Source organism: Erinaceus europaeus, chromosome 14 (assembly GCF_950295315.1).
Source record: "Erinaceus europaeus chromosome 14, mEriEur2.1, whole genome shotgun sequence".
NCBI lineage: Eukaryota > Metazoa > Chordata > Mammalia > Eulipotyphla > Erinaceidae > Erinaceus > Erinaceus europaeus.
In genome coordinates, this window is record NC_080175.1 from 28,437,262 (window position 1) to 28,456,051 (window position 18,790).

Genomic DNA, 18,790 nt, shown 5'->3' on the forward strand with positions numbered 1-18,790 from the left:
GAGGAGAGAAAGATAGACACCTGCAGACCTGCTTCACCGCCTGTGAAGCGACTCCCCTGCAGGTGGGGAGCCGGGGTTCGAACTGGGATCCTTATGCCAGTCCTTGTGCTTTGTGTCAGCTGCACTTAGCCCACTGCACTACAGCCCGACTCCCAGTGGGCACAGTTCTGAAGGAGAGAACCAGAGTGTCTCTCTTCTGATCTCTGAGCTTCAGTCTAAGAGCTGGGCTGCCCCTGGTGGATTCTAGCCTGGCAAGACCACTGCCTCTGGAAGACTGTGGTAGCCCGGTGATTGGGTCTCTCTGGCTAAGAGGATGGTGGAGAAAGACTGGGGCGTGGAAAATGGAAATGCCAGCCTGGAATGAATGGATGGTGGAGTTTCTCTTTTGTAACCTGGAATAATTAAGATAGATGTATGGATGGATTAGCTGTCCTGCAAGGTCAGGGGTGCATTGCCGGATCACTCTATTATTTCGCTGCACCACAGCTACCCAGCGAATGCCTTTTTTTTATGATATTTTGAACATCCGCACAGGAAAAAAAAAAAAAAAACCCAAGTGAGTGCACGAGAGATACAAATGGATCGTTTGGTGAAGAAATCCGTCTTCGTCACTGCCGCCAGGCTGGGATTAATGCGATTGAAGGCTCCTCCAGGCTCCGCCAGGGAGACGGGCTCAGGAAAGCAAGAGAAATTGGTTTGTACCCCTGGGAGCACGATTGATGGGCCAGGCCGCCAGGCTGGGCTGGGCTACTGTGTTCTCAGCCTGGACTGGGGGTGGGGAATGGGTCTGGGGCCTGGCATTGGGCTGGGTGGGATCCTGCTCCAAAAACCTGGCCTGGGCTGGAACATCTCTAGGAACTCACTCTGGAGGATGTGGCTGTGAGGGTGGTGAAACCAGAAGGCTCTGATAGCCCAAGTGGGCTGAGAAACTTTAGGAAAAAAAGTTCTTCAGTGATATGTCTTCCTGAGTCACTTGGATACACTGTCAAAGTTTATCAGGATGCAGGAGCTGGGGAGAGGATCTGGGCAAGAGTGGGGTGGCCCATCTACTCTCAGAGCAAGTATTTATGGACTCAGAGTACATCTGGGGCCCTGTGCTAGGTGTGTTCAACACAAGATGTTTCCTTTCCTCATGGGGCTTGTAGTCTAAATGGAGAGGCAAACAAGAAATGTGCCATGCTGACCCATGTGATGGATGTGTGATGGGGAAGCCATAACAAGGGGATAGAGCCTTGGCCTAGAGACTCATGAAGATAGCTGAGTCAGGAAGGGTAGGGGAGCTACTGAGACAGAGCAGAACAAACAATAGCATTTAGAGGCAGAAGACTGACTCTCTGAAGGTCCTCAGATGTGCAGTTAGGAACTGATAGAAGGGACAGACAAGTTCTCAAAGAGGTCCAATGACGGGTCCAAGTTCACACAGAAAGCAACTGGCAGAGCTAGGGCTTTAGTCAACAAGAGCTACAGGATTCTCCTGATCTGGAGGAAGAGACCAGCTCTTCAGTCTCGGAAAACGGTCTCTGTAGTCTCCCTTTTTGGAGAGCAAGGCACAACCATGTACCCAGAAGAAATAATACAGGCACATTCACATACATGGCAGGTGTGTGTGTGTGTGTGTGTGTGTGTGTGTGTGTGTGTGTGTGTGTGTGTGTGTGTGTGTGTGAAAACTGGTGCAGTAAGATGACTGGGGGAAACCTGGATTTTTTTCTTTTTAATTTATTAAAAAATGTAAACATTGGGAGTCGGACAGTAGCGCAGCAGGATAAGAACACGTGGCGCGAAGCGCAAGGACTGGCCTAAGAATACCAGTTCGAGCCCCCGGCTCCCCACCTGCAGGGGAGTCGCTTCACAGGCGGTGAAGCAGGTCTGCAGGTGTCTATCTTTCTCTCCCCCTCTCTGTCTTCCCCTCCTCTCTCCATTTCTCTCTGTTCTATCCAACAATGACAACATCGATAATAAATACAATAAAACAACAAGGGCAACAAAAGGGAATAAATAAATATTAAAAATTTTAAAAAAGAAATAAATAAAATTTAAAAATGTAAACATTATACATGAGTATACTATGAAAGTTATCTTTCACCCTTCATGTCCTTTTTAAAACATTATTAATTTTGGGTAGAGAAAGAGAAATTGAGGGGGAAGTGGGAGATAGAGTGGGAGAGAGAAAGAGACACTTGCAGCATTGCTTCACCACTCATGAAGTCCTCCCCTTTGCAAGTGAAGACCAGGGGCTTGAAACTAGGTCCTTGAGCATTGTAATCTGTGCACTCTACCAGGTGTGCCACCACCAGGCCCCACCCCTCATTTTCAATCACTATATTCTTTCTAGAAGCAAATGCTGATGTCATTCTTGCATGCAGACATACTGCATACACTTATTGTAGAAAAGGTCTCTGCATTCACAACTGATAGCAAACTATACACTGCGTTACACAACTTTAATAAAGATCTGCTTATTTATAAGAAAGAGAGAGGGAGAAAGAACCAGAGAATCACTCTGGAACATGCATTGCTGGAGGACAAATTCAGGATCCCATACTTGAGAATTCAACACAGTGCCTTATTCAACCCAGTGCCTTATCCATGACTCTTTCTTTCTCTCTTCCTTTCTTTCTCTTTTCCCTCTTTCTCTCTTTCCTTTTTCCCTCTACTTTTTTTTCCCTTCTCTTTTTAAAACTAACAGATGATGTTTAGAGGTTCCAAAGTAATTGTTTCAGAGTCATACTTGGAGATCTCCCTTACCGTAACTAAACTTCTAGTGTAACTGTAATATTGTGTCATGAGGATGTACTGTTACTTACATTTTAAATATTTTATTTATTTTATTTTAATGAAAGAGAGAAAGATACAGAGAGAGACCAGAGCACCGCTCAGCTCTACTTTATGGTGGTGCAAGGGATTGAACCTGGGACCTTGAAGTGTCAGGCATGGAAGTCATTTTCATAACCATTATGCTGTTTCCCTGTCCCTGTTAAATCAATGTTAATGCACTTTTATATTGTTAGTGGTCTTTTCCTACTGAAAAAAATATTACCTTTGAAGCAGAATTCCTGGATCTAAAGGAAATATGTCAGACTGAATTTGGGATTGGGATTTGGAGAGCGAGAGCCACGATGTTACAGAACAAAAGAAGAGGGAGAATGACTGGAAGTGGTGGTGGAGAAAACAAGTCCTCTGAGTCTGCAAGGCTCAGATCTGAGAGTGGAATCTGTTCTTTATTGGTCCCGTATGATTTTGAGAATGTTATTGAACCTTTTTTTTTTCTTTTTTGTGAAATCAGGGAAATACAAACCTCATAGATTTGTCAAGAAATTAAAAATGATCATGATTATTTCTGTGAAAATAAGAGAATATACTCTGCAGCAATGCTGACTGGGTAGTAGTATTTGAAAAGGTTTTTTGTTTTTCCTTTTTTTTTTTTAAAGACAACCTTTTTTTTTTTTTTTACAAAATTATTTATTTATTTTCCCTTTTTGTTGCCCTTGTTTTTTATTGTTGTTGTAGTTATTATTGTTGTTCTTGATGTCATCATTGTTGGATAGGACAGAGAGAAATGGAGAGAGGAGGGGAAGACGGGGGGGGGGGGGGGGGGAGAAAGACAGATACCTGCTGACCTGCTTCACCGCCTGTGGAGCAACTCCCCTGCAGGTGGGGAGCCGGGGGCTCAAACTGGGATCCTTACACAGTCCTTGCACTTTTCACCACATGCACTTAACCCCCTGTGCTACCGCCCGACTCCTGAAAAGGTTTTACTTTTTCATATATAATGAAAAGGCAGAGTGGTCTGGGAGGTGGTGCAGTGAATAAAGTACCAGAGTGATGTCTGGTTTTTTTTTCTCTCTCTGCCTATCATTCTTCATGATTAAATAAATAAAATCTTGTGGTCCGGGAGATGGCACAGTGTATAAAGAAAGCATTGGACTCTCAAGCTTGAGGTCCTGAGTTTGATCCCCAGCAGCACATGTACCAGAAAGATGTCTGGTTCTTTCTCTCTCCTCTCCCATCTTTCTCATTACTAAATAAATAAAATGTTTAAAAATAAATAAATAAATAAAATATTAAAAGAAAAGAAAAGGCAGAGAGAGTGAGAGAGGGAAAGAGACTACAGTTCTGAACCTTTCTTCAATGCAGTGGAGGCCAGGTTCGACCCTCAGCTGTGCACATTGCAAAGCAGTACACTATCCAAGTGAGCTATTTTTCCAGCCCTCTTTTATATCTTCTGTGTTATCAGAAATTTCTTTTGAACTTAATTTAATTTTCTGCCTCTATGTTATCGCTGGGGCGAATCCGCTTCTCTTAGAGGCTATTTTTCCTATTTCGTAGTCCTTGTTGTTGTGTTTGTTGTAGTTGTTATTGTTGTCATAGCTGTTGTTGTTGTTGGATAGGACAGAGAGAAATTGAGAGAGGAGGGGAAGACAGAGAGGGAGAGAGAAAGATAGACACCTGCAGACCTGCTTCACTGCTTGCCAAGCGACCTCCTGCAGGTGGGGAGCTGGGGGCTCAAACAGGGATCCTTAGGCTGGCCCTTGTGCCTTGCGCCATATGTTTTAGAGACAGAGAGAAATTGAGAGGAAGAGAGGAGATAGGAGAGAGACAGAGAGACACCTTCAGCACTGCTTCACCACCTGTGAAGCTTTCCCCTGCAGGTGGGGCCCAAGGGCTTGAATCCAGATCACTGAGCATTGTGACATGTGCATTCAACCAGGTGTGCCACCGTCAAGCCCCTAGAAATTTCTATAATGTACATGCTTTATTTCCACAGTCAGAGTGAAATAGTACAAAATATAGATGCTTTTGTTGGGGCTTGCAGGGAGGTAGAGGTAGGAGTTACTGCAGGCCCAGATATTGAACAAGATTTCCAGGAGAGAGTTGGGGTTACAGAAGAGTAGAGTTGACAAGAGAACACATAGGGTAGAGGGAGGAATATGAGTGAGCAAAGATGTAGAGACAAGAAAGCATCTGTGGGGAGAGCAATTCATTTCCATGAAGAGTCCTTGAACCCACTTAACTCATTCATTCATTCATTCAACAGGATTTTATTGAGCATGGCTGGACACTATGCTCTGCCCTGGAAAGAAACAAGCAGCCTCAGTCCTTGTTGAGTTTCTGGCACTTGAGTAACTCCATGGAGAGGCATAAGTGGCTCCTCTGAAGAGGTCTACAAAGAAGTATCTCTTTAAAAAAATTTTTTTATATTTATTTATTTATGTTATCTCTTATTGCCCTTGTTGTTTTTTATTGTTGTTGTAGTTATTATTGTTGTTACTGATGTCATCATTATTGGGTAGGAGAGAGAGAAATGGAGAGAGGAGAAGACAGAGAGGGGGAGAGAAAGATAAACACCTGCAGACCTGCTTCACCGCCTGTAAATCGACCCTCCCTGCAGGTGGGGAGCCAGGGGCTCAAACCAGGATCCTTCCTACAGTCCTTGCACTTTGCGCCACATGCGCTTAACCCACTGTGCTACCACGTGTTTCCCCAAAGCATCTCTTTTTTTTAAATTTCTTTATTGGGGGATTAATGTTTTACAGTAGACAGTATATAAAATAGTTTGTACATGTATAACATTACTCAGTTTTCCACATAACAATACAACCCCCACTAGGTCCTCTGACATCCTATTCCGGGACCTGAACCCTCCCCTCTCACACTCCAGAGTCTTTTACTTTAGTATAATACACCAACTCCAGTCTAAGTTCTGCTTAGTATTTTCTCTTCTGATCTTGTTTTTCAACTTCTGCCTGAGAGTGAGATCATCACATATTCATCCTTCTGTTTCTGACTTATTTCACTTAAGATGATTTCTTCAAGCTTCATCCAAGATGAGGTAAAGAAGATGAATTCACCATCTTTAGTAGCTGAGTAGTATTCCATTGTGTATATATAAAACAACTTGCTCAACCACTCATCTGTTGTTGGACACCTGGGTTGCTTCCAGGTTCTGGCTATTACAAGTTGTGCTGCTATGAACATAGGGATACACAGATCTTTTTGGATGGATGTGTTGGGTTCCTTAGGCTATATCCCCAGGAGAGGAATTGCAGGATCCATTTCTAGCCTTCTGAGAGTTCTCCAGACTGCTCTCCACAGAGGTTGTACCAATTTACATTCCCACCAGCAGTGCAGGAGGGTTCAAAGGAGCATCTTTTAAGAGTCCCTACTAAAGAAATTCAGTTTAATAAGAGAAATCAGGGAAGGTTCTGGCTCCTACGCTATTTAATATTTACATCAATGACCTCCCAGAAACTTCTTCAAGGAAGTTCATCTACGCCGATGACATCTGCTGTGCAACTCAGGCATCCAAGTTCGACATCCTCGAGGAAACACTCACGAAAGACATGTCTCTGATATCTGATTACTGTAAAAAATGGCGACTAATCCCTAGCACTGCAAAAACGGTATCATCTGTTTTCCATCTACACCATGCCTCGGCCTCGCGTGAGCTTAATGTGCAGCTTGGCGATACGAGAATCCGGCATGAAGCCCAGCCTGTCTATCTTGGCGTTACTCTCGATTGCACTCTGTCATTTCACGAACATCTCATAAAAACTGCAGCAAAGGTGGGCGCGAGGAATCACATCATTGCAAGACTGGCCAGCTCCTCATGGGGCGCGAGCGCTTCCACACTACGATCATCATCTCTGGCATTATGCTATTCCACTGCAGAATACTGTGCCCCAGTATGGTTCCATAGCCCCCATGTCCACTTGGTCGATTCCAAATTATATTCCTCCATGAGGATCATTTCTGGAATCATCCGCTCCACCCCAGTTCCATGGCTGCCAGTTCTTAGCAACATCGCCCCGCCAGATATTCGTCGGGATGCGACATCATCTAAGTTCATTTCCCACGTCTACGCTTGACCAGACCTGCCAATATACACGGAGATCTTCGCCCACCCTTTCCAACGCTTGACGTCTCGTCACCCAATCTGGTCCCCTACGCCTACACTGAACTTCTCTGTTCCAGACTCTTAGAAACAGAGTTGGCAGTCAGCTGAGGTAAAGAACAAACACCTCATCACAGACCCCTGCAAGCGTCAACCCGGCTTTGACCTAGCACGTTATGATTGGGCCCTCCTCAATCGCTATCGAACAGGCCATGGCCGGTGCGCCGCTATGTTCCATCGCTGGGGAGCCAGAGACGACCCAAACTGCCCCTGCGGCTCCAGACAGACTATGACCCACATAGTCAACGACTGCCACCTCTCCAGATTCAAAGGAGGTCTCGAAACTTTACATCAGGCTCAACCTGACGCTGTTGACTGGCTACGGAAGAGGGCAAACGCTAGAAGAAGAAGAAGGGAAGGTTTTTGGGGGAAAGTCCCAGTGAAGTAAGGATTAGAAGGATAGATGGGTATTTACTAGACAAAGAGGGAAGAGAAGAGTATCCCAGGAAGACAGAACAACAAAGTGGATGTGCCAGTGGCAGAGGGAACCTGGAGAATATAAGGGACAGCTGCAGGGAGTGAGAGAAGGATCTGGAGTCATTGGCAGGCCAGGATGTCCAGGGTATCACCTGTTATAGTCAGAACTTTATGCTTGATACTGAGGAGAGTAGGGAGACATGGGAGAATATATGCCCACAACTGGCAAGCTGAGGAGGTCAGACTTAAAGGTTTAGTCCATTGGCCACCTGGAGTCACTGTTAGTAAAATACTAACAGCACCCCCCTAGACTGGGCCATGGATAACCTTTCTCTGCATACATGTCTCATTTTATCATTACAACTACCCAATCAGTATGTTACCTTTACTCCTAATTTGTGGATGAGGATAAACAATTTGGTCTGGGTCACCTGTTACTTAAAGGTGGATTTTCAGCCTTGCATTTTGGTTTTAGAACAAAACTGGGACACTTTCTTGTCAAGGGCCATTGGATGTTTGTAACATTATTTGTGGCCCACACAAAATTAACAGCTCAAAAATTGGCACTTAATGTTGCTATGAAAAAAGTTCCTAGGTTTGTAAAATTTCAAGTCCCATCTGCAACTGCCTTGGCAGGGCCAGCCCAAAATGATTTTGGAGATCTACATATGGCCCACAGGCCAAACATTCCCCACCCCTCTCAAGAGTATGACCACCAAGATATACCATTGGGAAAGCTTTTAGAAGAGGAAAAGGATGTGATCTAGGTTGTGACTTTGGAAAATTAATCTCGTGGCAGTGAGCAAGATGGATGGGTTTGGAGAGAGAGGCCTAGAGACCAATTTTTCAATTGGGCAGAAGTAAGGTCAGAGGGTCTGAGCCTTGGTGGGTCCAAAGTGATGGAGAAGAAATGATTAATACAAAAGCCACTATGAATAGATGATATTTAAAATGTGTATTACTTCTTTATCACTGCTGTAGCGATTTGCCACAAACGTAGTGGCTTAAAACAACACTCATTTTTTAATCTAGTTGTGCAGGTCAGAAGTCCAGGCAGGCTCAATCAGTTTCTTTTCTAGAGTCTCAAAATACTGTAATCAATGTGTCTGCTGGTCTGGATTCTTTTTCTAGAGGCTCACTCTTGTTGACAGAATTTAGTTTCCTATGATTATAGAGTGTAGGTTCCTGGCTGTTAGCTGGATGTCACTCTCAGTCCCTAAAAACCATTCTTCAAGGCCAGCAGCAGTGCATTATTGGTGGACTTTGCATTGCTGTGACTTCCTTTTCTATCAGCAGCCAGCGAACACTCTGCTTTTAAAGAGCTATGTGAACAGAGCCTTTTGTTCCCTGTCTGCCCATCACCGGTCCTTTGGGCAGTACTTTTGCTTGCCCTTGCTATTAATTACCCCTCTCTCCTTCCTGTATCTGCTATATAGACCAAATTTAGGGGACACATACATACAGGCTCAGTGATAAGACCCTTCTTCTCCAGACAATCTTGCTTTTGCCATATAATATAAGCATGATGATAACATCACGGAATGAAAGTCATATTTAAATTATGCACAACCTACAGGGGCACTTGGATTTATGTGTCTTTGAGAGCTGGGGAAGAGAAGAAGGAGTAGTGTTGGGGACAGCATGTTTGAAAACTAAATAATGGGGAATACAGTGGCAATAACACTGGGAACAGGAACTCCTATGGAATGCTGGTATAGGAAACTGGGAAAGTGGGTCTGGCAGTGGTGCACTGGGTTAAGTACACTTAGTACAAAGCATAAGGACCCATGCAAGGATCCAGGTTTGAGCCTCTGGCTCTCCACCTGCGGGGTGTGGGGGACTTCACAAGCAGTGAAACAGGACTTCAGGTGTCTATTTTTCTCTCTCCCTCTCTTCTCCCCTCCTCTCTCAATTTATTTCTGTCCTATAAAAAAATGGCCACAGGAGCAGTGGATTCATGGTGCAGACACTGAGCCCCAGCAATAACCCTGAAGGCAATATATATGCATACCCTGGAAAAGTAGTTATCTGGGTGGGCACCAGGTAATTAGGAATTAGAGGTTCCCTCTCAGCAGACTAATGACACTGTATTCCTTTTTATTTGTTCACTGAAGTATACACACATAGTAAAGTGCAACTAACAAGTCAATGAACTTTTACTTCTTCAGACACCAGATCAAACCCAGTGGTCCTCCCACCTCCAGCTCCCTTGTGCTCCTTCCTAGCCATCAGTTTCCCATAGGTGACTTTCTTTAACACTGATCGCCATCAGTTCCTTCTGCCTGCTCCTGAGGTTCATTCAGCAGAATCACAGAGCACATAGGCTCACCACATGACTCACTGGGTGTCTGCTGTGTTCCAGACACTGTGCTGGTCTCAGAATAGGACACAGCCCCAGGCCTCATGGGACTTAGGTTCAAAGTCAATACTTTTGGAGTCAATAATATGACCAAGGAGAGAATGGGGACAAAGAGAGGGTGAAAATGAAATGATGAAGGCTGATTATTCCTGGGATGGGGAGGGCAGAAAGGTCAGAGGGTAGAGAGAAGCCAGAAACTTGCAGTTGTGCAAATGCTAAGGAAGGGTGCTTTAAGAGGGAAGACACAGCCAGTAGATGCTGAGAGGTTAATCAACACTTATTTATGGAGCACCTGCCTCTTACAAGGCTAGGGGCAGAGTGGAATACCAAGAGACATAAAACTCAGTGTAATAATGATCTCTAACATGTCTACAGAGGTAGGAGAAGGCCCTGGTGTAGGAGAAACACCATAAAATTCAAATGTGATCATGTCATCACCCTGCTTAACACCTTTCTTTGACTTCCCATTGCCACCAGGATTAAGATAAAAACCACACAGGGACTAGGAGGTGGTTCAGTGGGTACAGCTTATACATTACCATGCGTTAGACCCTGTGTTCTCTCCCCAACACCATGTAGGGGCACCATGGACAACACTAGAGGTGGGGTGGAGGATGGAGCAATGCTTTAGTGTCCCTGTCTCCTCCTCTTCCTTCTCTCTCTCTCTCTCTCTCCATATATATAATACAAATTGGACAGGGAGGTGTATCAATATCACTGCATGCACCAAGCCCTGGGTCCAGTCCCAGGCACCGAATTAAAAAATACCCTTGGGGCCAGGTGGTGGCACACCTAGTTAAGCGCACACATTATAGGGTGCAAGGACCTGGGTTCAAGCCCCTAGTCCTCACCTACAGGAGGAAAGCTTCACAAGTGGTGAAACAGGTCTGCAGGTGTCTCTCTGTCTCGCTCCCTCTGTACCTCCCACTCCCCTCTCAATTTCTCTCTGTCTCTATCCAATAATAAATAAATAAATAAATAAAATTAAAAATACCCTGACTGGCAAAATACCTTACCTGATAGTGTGTGTGCTTTGCCAAGCATGCAACCCAGGTTCTACCCCAACCGTCATCACACTGGAGGGAAACTTTAGTGCTGTGGTGTCTTTCCCTCACTCTTTCATCTTTGTTCCCTGCCCCCTCTCATCAGCTGGGAATATGGAGAACTCATAGCCTCCTCCTGGGTCTTTGTAATTCTGTCCTTCTCCTCCTCCTTCTCTTCCTTTTCCACCATCCCTTCCCCCCTACTTCTCTCTCTCTCTCTCTCTGTCTCTCTCTCTCTCTCTCTCCCTTTCCAGGGATCTTTTTTTTTTTCCTGCTTGTTCTGCTCCATCCTACCCCAGCCAGAGCCTTTCACATACAATTTCTTGAGCTTAAAACATATTTTCTCCTTCCACCTTCCCCTGGAAAGGCAACTTAACTCTACTCACTGTTATTCAGATCTCTACTAGTTGCCCAGCCCTTTAGAGAAACCATCCCTGGTTTTCTAGCTAAATGGTTCTCTCTGTTTTGCACTCCCACAACTTATTTCCTAATAATTTCTCTCCTCACATTTATGTTGAATCATTATTTTCTGTGTGATTGTAGTATAAACATTTATCTCACAAAAATTGGAGACTGCAGAGGCCAGGCAATGGTGCACCTGATTAAGCATACACACTGCAGTGAGCAAGGACCCAGGTTCATGCCTCTGGTCCCCACCTGCAAGGGGAAAGTTTCATGAGTGGTGAAGCAGGGCTGCAGGTGTCTCTGTCCCTCTCCCTATCTCCTCCTCTCCTCTCAACTTCTCTTTGTTTTTATCCAATAATAAATAAATAAAATTGGAAACTCTTTGAGAGTCAAGAACTTATCTGCTTATGATTGTCAGTGATTTCTCAGTACCCAGCTCACTCCTGGGCCCATAGTAAGGGCTTCCTAAGTATTACACTTGCTCAACAAATTCATCAACTCAATGAATAAGCTTATGAGTTTGCAGACAGAAGGTCTGGCTTTAATCCCTAGCTATGTGACCTTGGATAAGTGGCTTTCTTCCCTTCCCTGGAACTCAGTTCCATCATCCATAAAATGAAGGGATAGACTCTCTGAGGGCCTCTTCAGCTTGATGTCCTCAGATTTGATGACTCACACTCATTAAAATGTCACTGGGCTTCCCGCCAGCACATTAGCACCGAGACTGGTTAGTGCTGAGTAAGAAGGTGCAAAAGCATCAGATGCTGTAGAGCCAGGACAGAGCTGTACCATCCAGAATGTTCAGAGAAGACTTCCTGGAAGAGGTGGGTAGGAATGAATTAAGTTAAGGGAGAGAAAAGAGATTGTGAAGAACTAGGGATACCACAGATGCCAGGAGATAAGGAAACCGACCCAGCTGGAACTTGGGGGAAAGACCCAATCCTTTAAGATAGGAGAGACCTTCTGTAGTTGTCTCCTATTGCATTTGTGACAAAACAAGCTTGGTGACTTAAAGCAAAAAATTCATTATATATCAGTTCTGGAGGTCAGAAGTGCAGAATTATTTGTACTGTGCTGAAGTCAGGTATTGGCAGGCTAAGCCCCTTGCATTTTCCATTTTCTTTTTTTAAAAAATATTTGTTTATCTATTCATTTATCTTTAATATTTATTTATTTATTTATTCCCTTGTGCTGCCCTTGTTGTTTTATTGTTGTTGTTATTGATGTTGTTGTTGTTGGATAGGACAGAGAGAAATGGAGAGAGGAGGGGAAGACAGAGAGGAGGAGAGAAAGTTAGACACCTGCAGACCTGCTTCATCACCTGTGAAGTGACTCCCTTGCAGGTGGGGAGCCAGGGGCTTGAACCAGGATAGTTCTGCTGGTCCTTGCTTTGCACCATGTGCGCTTAACCTGCTGCACTACCACCTGACTCCCTATCTATTTATTTACTAGATAGAAAAAGAGATAAAATGAGAAGAAAGGGAGAGATAGAGAAGTAGAGAGAAACACCTCAAGCACTGCTTCACTGTGTGTGAAACTTCCCTCTCTCTCCGCCTGCAGGTGGGGACTCAGGGTTTGAACCTGGGTTTTTGCTCATGGTAACTTGTGTACTCAGTTAAGTGCACCTCGACCCAGCTCTACCTTTTCCACTTACTAAAGGCTGCCTGTCGGGCCTTAATCCAGAGCCCCCTTACCCCGCTCCATGCTCCATTGTTGATACTATGGCCTATTTACATAATCATTGTTTTGCCTGAAAGATCCCCACCTTTGATCTATCTTCTTTCTACCTTGAGACCCGCCCTGCCTGCAGGGTATTAATTAATCCCACCAGTTAAAACCTTCACAACAGTTGCTAAGGGAGTTTCTACCTTAGCCTGCTCTTTCCTTTTCTCCATCCCCTTTCCTAGCCATTTCCTTTTCCAACTTGCCACTTACAGTTCTAATAGATAAAAGTGTTGTCTTTGATCGATAAAGACACATTGAGTTCCTGCTCTGCCACGAGTTACTGGTCTCTCTCCCGCATCGCTGAGTAAGCAGCAGCCCAGGTTGGCTCTGATCGAGTTCTCTCCAACTCAGAGAGCACGTGCCCGGGAAGAAACGCCCTCACACTAGCCTGGCAGCTGCCCAAATTTCTTGCCCCACGGCCCTGTGTTGTGCCTTTTTCTCTGACTTGGACGCTGCTGTATCCCTCTTATGAGGGGTTGTGAACACACTCAGATAACCCAGGATAAGACCCTGATCTTTCCTTAGCCACATCTGCTACATCCCTTTAGGATAGAAGGTCACATGCGTACAGGTCTTGGGGATTCAGATGTGGGGTTCTTTTGCAGTATGGCACAGTGGATATTAATTTCCATGGTCTCTGGAGCCAGAATGCTTCACTTCAAACCCTGTTTTGTTTACTTGATAATGACTTTATCCTAGATTTGTTTCTTCTTCTTTTCCTTCTTCTTTTCCTCCTCCTTCTTTTTCTTCTTCTTCTCCTCCTCCTCCTTTTTTCCTCCTCCCCCTCCTTCTTTTTCTTCTTTCACCCTCCTTTCTCTATAACCTGAATTATTGCTGGGGATTAGTGCCTGCATGACGACTGTAATGTATCTATGGTCATTTCCCCCCCTTTTCTTTGATAAAGGATTAAAGACAGAGAGAGATAAAGAGGGGAGAGGGATGTAGAGGAAAATAAAGAGTAGGAGAAAGAGATAGAGAGAACAGACACCTGAAACACTGTGCCACTACTCTTGAAGCTTTCTTTCCCCCACAGTTGGGCACCAGGGATTGAACCTAGGACCTTGTGCACAGTAATGTGTACACCCTACTGGTTTTCCCTATCCTAGGTGCTTATGGTACTCCGCCATGCCCCAGTTTTCCTATTTGTAATTTAAGAAATAGTAATGATACCTCACTTGTTTTATTATCTATTGATAAATGACAAACAACCACAGATTTTAGTGACTAAAATAAGTAATGATTTAAAATGCATATTTTTTCATGACCTAGGAGGTTTGCAATAGGTAGAATACCAGCTTTGCAAGGATGAAGTCATGAATTAATTCCATGACATCTCATGTGCCAGAGTGATGCTCTGGTGTTCTCTGCCTCTCTCTCTCTCTTTTGCTCTCTCGCTCTCTCCCCCCCTCATATTAATAAATAATTTAGAAGTATTTTTTTTCATGATGGGAGGGTCATCTGGTGTCAACTATCTTCACTCCTGAAGCTGTCCTCATCAGGAAACTGAGGGTTGGGACATCCAAGCTGTCTTACTGACATGTCTGATGGCAGCTGGCTCATGGCTGGAAAACCTGCTTCTCCTCCAGGGTACCTCCTACCCTAAAGGGCCCCTTTCCTTCCTCTGGTCTCTCTAGGAGGCTGGTTTAGACTCCTTTACATGCTAGCTGACTTCCCAAAGAGGTGATTATGGAAGCTGCAAGGCCTCTTAAGGACTAAGCCCAGAAGTCACAGCATGTCATTTCTGTCACATTCTATTTGGTCAAACACATCACAGGGCCAGCCTAGATGGAAAGGCAGAGGATGAAAGCTTCCAGCGCATGCTTGGCACAAAGCAGTTGTTCCTTAAAAGTGGGGTTCTTTTTCTGCAGCACCATTCACAGAGCTCTTTCCTCTGTCCACCCAGTTCTCCAGGTTTCATCTGTTGAAGTGCTGCCAAGCACCTGCCCAAGCCCAGTGGTGCTCCTTCACCTGTCCTTTCCCTGGGCTGTCAGCTGGCAGAGCAGTCCCCTTCCTGGTGCACCGGAGTGTCCGCATTACTCACAGGAGCTTACGGTTCACGGCTGCTTTGCACTGCAGATATTTGTGTTTGGCTTCAGTAGGATCATAATAAATGCTTACAGAAAGAAGCAAAAGGTGTATTTGTTTGATCTCTGGAGTGTGTACGTGTGTGTGTGTTTGTGTGTGTGTGTGTTGCTGTTATTTATTTGAGGCATCTGGCAGAATCTGGAGAATCAGTAGTGACTTTTTGGTGGACAGTAGGCAGACCAATGCTGCCCCTGATCAGTTCATCAGAGGAGGAGGAGGGAGATGGTGTCAGCACACACAAAAATTTTAATTATTATTTTTATAGAAATAGAGAACCAGGGGAGTCGGGTGGTAGCGCAGCGGGTTAAGTGCATGTGGCGCGCATGAAGGGCAAGAACCCGCATAAGGATCCGGTTTGAGCCCCCGGCTCCCCACCTGCAGGGGAGTCGCTTCACAGGCAGTGAAACAGGTCTGCAGGTGTTTGTCTTTCTCTCCCCCTTTCTGTCTTCTCCTCCTCTCACTATTTCTCTCTGTCTTATCCAACAACAACATCAATAACAAAACAATAACTATAACAACAATAAAACAAAAGGGCAACAAAAGGGAATAAATAAATATTTAAAAAAGCAAAAAATAAAATAGAGAACCAGAAAGGTTGAGAGACAGAGAAGTAGTAGTGGTGGTGGACTAGGTTAAGTGCACATATTACCATGCAGAAAGACCCTGGTTCGAGCCTCCACTCCCCACCTGCCAGGTGGCACTTCATGAGTGGTGAAGCTGGTCTGCAGGGTCTATCTTTCTCCCTCTCTATCTCCCCCACCCTTCTCAGTTTCTTTCTGTCCTGTCAAATAATAAATGAAAGAAACAAAGAATGTGAAAAATGGCTGCCAGGAGTGGTAGATTCGTAGTGCTGGCACCAACCCCTAATGATAATTCTGGTGGCAAAATAAAATAAGAGAAGAGAAAATGAAAAAGGCCTTAGCACCAAAGTCCAATAGGAGTCTGGCTCAAGCTTGGGTTGCACATATGGCAAAGCTGCACACTATCCAAGTGAGCTAGTGCATCAGTTCTGTTATTTATTAACACAACAAAAGGAAGGAGAAGTGAGAGGTCTAGCCTGAGCATCACTCTAGTTCATGCAATGCTAGGGATTGAATTCCAGACCTTATATTTAAGAGTCTGGTGCTTTATCCACTATAGTACCTTCCCGGCCATGACCTTATACTTTTTACTTTTTTTCCCACCAGGGTTATCACTGGATCTTGATGCCAGCATGATGAATCCACTGTTCCCAGTGGCCATTTCATATGTATATGTATATCTATGTGTGTGTGTGTGTGTGTGTGTGTGTGTGTGTGTACACAGAGATAGAATTAAGGAGGGAGAGGGAGAGAGAAAGAGAGACATCTGCAACCTGCTCCATCACTTGTGAAGCTTCTCCCAAGTAGGTGTGGAATGACTGGGGGGCTCAAACCCAGGTCCTCATGCATAGTAATTTGTGCACTTTACCGGTTGCCCTACTGCCAAGCCCCATGACCTTAAACTATGCCAACAATTTACTTTTTTACTTTTTATTTTTTTAATTTTTTATTTAAGAAAGGGTTAATTAACAAAACCATAGGGTAGGAGGGGTACAATTCCACACAATTCCCACCACCCAATCTCCATTTCCCACCCCCTCCCCTGATAGCTTTCCCATTCTCTATCCCTCTGGGAGCATGGACCCAGGGTCATTGTGGGTTGCAGAAGGTAGAAGGTCTGGCTTCTGTAATTGCTTCCCCGCTGAACATGGGCGTTGACAGGTCGATCCATACTCCCAGTCTGCCTCTCTCTTTCCTTAGTGGGAAAGGGCTCTGGGGAAGTGGAGCTCCAGGACACATTGGTGGGGTCTTCAGTCTAGGGAAGCCTGGCCGGCATCCTGATGACATCTGGAACCTGGTGACTGAAAAGAGAGTTAACACACGAAGCCAAACAAATTGTTGAGAACAATTTACTTTTTAAAAAGATTTGTGGAGCCAGCTGGTGGTGTACCTGCTTAAGTGTGCATATTATCATGTGCAAGGACCAGGGTTCAAGTCCCTAGTCCCCACCTGCAGGGGGCAAGCTTCATGAGTGGTGAAAAAGTGCGCAGGTGCCTCTCTGTCTCTCCCCCTCTCTATCTCCCCTTCCTTTCAACTTCACTCTGTCTTATCAAGTAATAAATAAATAGATAAATAAATATTTTTTAATTTAAAAGGTTTATTTATTAGAGAGAGAAAAAAAAACAAATTCCCATGGTGCCAGGATGGAGCTCAGCATCTTATATCAGCAAGCCTTGTGCCTTCCCTCCAACCAGCAATTTGGCCACAGCATCAGAAAATATTTGTTCTGCAGGTGTCAGTGACTTTGATGGGATTGAAGATTCAAGAAGGACTAATTATTTAGGGTGGAATGCCCTTTGATGGAGTCATAGTGGAAAGCAGATTGGAGACGGGTTTGGGCTCAGAGCGGAGATGACGCCACTAATTCTCCTAAGGCAGCACCTCTGCAAGTCAGCAGATGGGAGTGGGAGAGGGGCCATGAAGAAAGAGGAACATGGCCAGTGTAGATCTCAGGCAAGTGGCAACTTCTGTCCCACCTCTTCTCTCTTCTGCCATCTTCCTCCTGGGCCTCCTAGATCATCACCCATAGCCCCCCAACTCCCCAGACCTTTCTCCTTCTAGGAGGGCCTCTCCATTGCTACCCATCTCCCCCACCACTCTCCCCCACACATGACATTTTAAGATGGTAAAGTGTGACCTAACTGACCCAAGTCTATTTCTCTGTCCCTATCCCAGGGGCAAGTATACTGTTCAATCCCTGACACTGGTTTTCCCTGTGGAGACAAACAGCAGGAGACTGTTTTCCCCCACCCTATTAACAGGGCAGATTAGATAGCCAATCATATAACTAGCACATCATTTCTTACTGACCTTTAAATAAGCTCAGCACACCATCAGGGAGATGAAACCCTCCATGACAATAAGCAAGCTGAAAGTGGCACAAGATAGCCTGTGGGTAAGGAATTACAAGGTAACAGTGTTTCCCCAGCTTGTCTACAAGTTCAGACCCATTACCCAAGGGGAGTCTCATAACAATCCTGAAATCCCAGTTATCTACAGTTGATGGTGAAAGCTGAGACTTAGAGAGGTGAAGTCACTTGCCAAAGTCAGATATCCTTGTTTTTGGTCTTATATTTCTGGATTGAAAGGCAGAGAGAGTGAAAGAGACCACAGCACCAAAGCTACCTTCGATGAGGTGGAGGCTGGGCTCAAACCTGGGTCATGCACATGGCAAAGCAGCATATTATATAAGTGAACTATTTCACCTGCCCCAGTGACAAATCCAAGACTCAAATCCAGACACTGGCTCTGAAGCCTAATCCTGTCCTGGGAGAGCTACAGAGTTTCTTAAGAGCAGACCTGTTGAGTGGAGGTCTCCAGGAAGACATGGAAGGTGGTACAAGCTCTGTGGGTCGATAAGAATTCTTCTGGAGTCCCCAGGAGGAAGATCACTGGAAGAGGCACTGAGTTCTCAAGCACTGGGTCCTGGATTCAGTCCTTAACAACACATGCGTCAGAACAATGCTCTGATTCTCTTCTGCTTGCTCTCTTTCTCACTGACTTTTTTTTTTTTAACCAGAGCATTGCTCAGCTCTAGTTTATAGTGGTTCGAGGGATTGAACCTGAGACTTTGGAGACATGAGAGTCTCTTTGCATAACATTTATGCTATCTACCCCCAACCTATAAATAAATCTTTAAAAATTTAAAAAGGAATTATTCTAGGGACCAGGTGGTGGTGTACCCAGTAGACTGCACACATTATAGTGTGCAAGGACCTAGGTT

The 18,790-nt window shown here is 44.8% G+C and overlaps 1 long non-coding RNA gene across 2 annotated transcripts in view; it reads left to right on the top strand.

Moving 5' to 3' along the window:
- LOC132532768 (uncharacterized) overlaps nt 1-15,027 on the top strand; it is a 49,402-nt gene extending 34,375 nt beyond the window's left edge. For both annotated transcript variants that reach the window (XR_009544691.1, XR_009544690.1), the window contains exons 2-3: nt 535-694; nt 14,805-15,027. This is a non-coding gene — a long non-coding RNA (uncharacterized LOC132532768). The remainder of the gene's footprint in view (nt 1-534; nt 695-14,804) is intronic.
- Nucleotides 15,028-18,790: the final 3,763 nt, after the last annotated feature.